Below are 3,458 nucleotides of genomic sequence, written 5' to 3'. Positions count from 1 at the left end.
GGTGTTGCGAGGGGGGGCCGTGGTGTCCCACTGAGCCTGGCCTCCAGCCTGCCCCCACCCCAGCACACAACACCGCCCTGACATCGCGCGCTGCCAAGGCAACCCGCAACCTGGGCGTTGTGATTCAGCAAGCACAGACCTGCTTCGTGCCACGTGGGGGCCTTACCAGCGCTGGCTGCCCCCTGCCGTTTTCGTTCATTTTATATTCCCAACGCGGCCTTGCCAGAGACACTTCTTGGGATCCTGCAGACCTTAGAATCCCTCCCGGGGTTTAATGAGAGTGTTCCTTTCACTTGGTGATTTTTTTTTTTCTATGCTTGGACCTGGTAAAGCCCAGGCTCAGGAATTGCCTTCGTGCTCTCCTTGTGTTGAGGGAAACAAACGGGAGAGCAAACTTGGAATTCTGTTCCCTCTCTACTGGAAGGAACTCCGGGAGGGCAAAGAGGATGGAGCACGCGGAGGGCAAATAAGGTGAAGAGATGGGTGAAGGATCTAGGATGTAGGATGTAGGATGTAGTACCATCGGGACTGGTCCATCCTCAGACATCCGCTCTGAGCAGACCCTGAAGAATGTCTGCAACCCAAAGGTTGTTCCTGTCTTCTGTGTATAGTGAGGAAAACAACATCCTTCGCAGCTTGGCCAGACTGAGGGGAGGAGGTGGGGGTGGGACCCAGCCTATGGGCCAAGTACTTCAGGGAAAGCTTTAGACAGTAGAATCGCAAACAAGGAAGCAGTCGCGAAATGAAGAAAGAAGGGAGGGTGTCCCAACCTGGCATGACCAGCTCTTCTGCCTACTACCTTCTCCCACAGATAGCATCCTCTGGCTGTGCTAGGAAAATGTCTTGTGCCTCCATCCTTATCTCTGATCCTGCCAAGGCCGGTCAGCAGAGATAGAACAAACATCTATCTGCACCCCATTGCTTAGATCCTGTCAGGGTAACTGGGGTTAGACAGAGGATATACACAGTCCTGCATCCAACCAATGGCAACCCAGAGGCACAGCGGGCCTCTTACCCTTCCCACCACACATACACACACACACACACCACCACCACCACCACCACCACCACACACACACACACCACCACCACCACCACCACACATACACACACACACACACACACACACACACACCACCAAAGCTGGTGTTTAAATGGAGAGCTGGACGTCTGACTCCAGGCCCCTGTAGCTGATAGAGTGCCACGGTACAACCACTGAAACTGGTGATCAGAGGCACCAGCCACGGCCTCCATCCCTCCCCAGCCCTGAGACCTCAGGAAAGTCACTGCCTTCTCTAAGTCTTACCTGGAGAATGAAGCAACACTTCAGCTCCCAGATTCCTGAGAGGATTAAATGACCTACTTTAGGCGCAAGAGTTCAGAGTCATTCCTCGCCTTGGAAAGAGATTGTGTCCTTCTCTCTTGACCCAGCACACTTAGGAAATGTGCAGTACATATCTGTTGCATGATGAGAAAGGGATAAAAGAATGTAGCCCAGTTTCTCAGGGACTCGTACATTTGAAGGCTGGTTTTACTGTTTTCTAGCCTGGTTTTGCTGTTCCCTAGCTCTCTCCTAGACACAATGTGCTCACGGGGCTTCCAGGCCCCCACCTGGGAGAGGACATATGAAGGGAGCTTCCTTGGAGAGCTACGCTGAAGTGTCATGGAGTTGTGGCTGACCTTGCACCGAGCAGAAGGCTCTTCTACCAATCTGGGCCTCCTTAGGCACTCTTGTGGGATGGCTGTAGCTGCTTGCATCTTTTCTTTTAAGTGATCTCTTGGCTGCAGGCTGGCTGAAGGGGTGGTACAAGATACAAAACCAAGGTCCGTGGGCCAGTGTGAGTCAGCCCTGTACTGAGGCCACTCCCCTGAGGCCACTGCTCAGAGGCCACTGCCCTGAGGCCACTGCTCAGAGGCCACTGCCCTGGACAGTCCAACCCTTCCTCGTTATAGAAACTTCTTTGTCTGGCCAATGAATTCACTCTCTTTCATAGGTGCTATCACACTCTCCATGCCCACGCTCACGCTGGAGGAAAGGAAGCCAAGGCACTGACAGAATAAATTGTCTTGGTCACATCTAATAAGGCATGGGTGTTATTCCTTGGAAACTACAGCTCCCAGACTCCTCCTGGAGTACGAACACCTTGGCGCGCTGGCGTGCCCAGGTGCGGGTCATTCCTCCCAGATAACCTTGCGCTTCCCGTTAAAAAGCGAGCTTCCACGAGGTCTCGCTCTCTCTCACCCCCTACCCTTGTGTGTCTCGCACACCCCATCCCTTATTGTGTTTCCCTCTCCCCATTAAAGCGCACCCACGTGGGAGCCGCGTGTCTCGTCTCTTCTTTGCACGTGTCTCGCCTATCCTGTGTTTGTCCACACGCCCCACCGCCGCCGTTTTTAAAGGAATAATAATGGGGGTCACACAGCCCACCCAGGCTTGAGAGATCTGTAGCTGCAAGAGTTTCACCTACCCAGACTCCATCGTCCGTGCGAACAAATCGAGCTTCTCAGCCGGGATGTGAGGGGCTTCCGCCACTACCTTTACATCTTATCTCTTGTCACCTCCCTCCCACACTCTGTGAGCTCCAGGTTGGGGCAGCTCTAGCCTAAGTTGCGTTGAGAAACCCCTGGCCTTTTCAAACTTTTCCAGCTTCCGCAACACACTTACTCCCTTCCCTCCCAACTCCTACTCATCTTCTTCGAGTCAGCTCAAAAGCCTAGCCCACCCATCAGAATGTTAATGTGAACAGAATTAGAGAAGAAGACATGTGCCGGCAAGGATGTAGAGAAACTGGAACCTCTGTGCTTTGTTGATGGGAACATACTGTAAAACAGTATAGTGATTCCTCAAAGAATAAAACAGAACTATAACACGGCCCAGCAATACCACTTGTGCCACAAGACTGAAGGCAGGATACCCAAACACACACACACATTCCACACCTGCACACACCCAAACACACATACATATGCACACACATTCCACACCCACGGGCACACACACACAGTACCCCTGTTTGTAGCAGCATCATTCACAATAACCACAACCCATGTGTTTACCAGCAAATGATGGATAGACAAGGAGTGATAGGCACAGACAAACAGACCTTGGAATGAATACTGCTCACCCTTGAAAAGGGAGGAAACACTGTCCAACAGTGGTGGTGTGCACCATAATATAATCCCAATATTTGAGATCCTGTAGCAAGAGGAGAGTTCCAGACCATCCAGGGCTACGTAGTGAGTGTGAAGTCAGCCTGGACCACACAGAGGCCCTGTCTGGAAAGAAAAGTTAAAAAATAAAAAATAGAAAGGGAAGTTTTTACTCATGCTACATCATGGATTAAGCTTGAAGTCGTTATGCCAAATGACAAGCCAGGCATAAAAGAACAAATATTATTTCACTTACACAAAGTGCTAGAGTATTCAACTGTGGAAAGAGCATAGAATAGCAGTTACCA

This window comes from Alexandromys fortis, unplaced genomic scaffold (assembly GCF_014885135.2).
Source record: "Alexandromys fortis isolate MF-2015 unplaced genomic scaffold, M_Fortis_MF-2015_v1.1 scaffold_13, whole genome shotgun sequence".
NCBI lineage: Eukaryota > Metazoa > Chordata > Mammalia > Rodentia > Cricetidae > Alexandromys > Alexandromys fortis.
The sequence above is the reverse complement of the archived record's forward strand: the minus strand, read 5'-3'. Positions refer to the sequence as shown.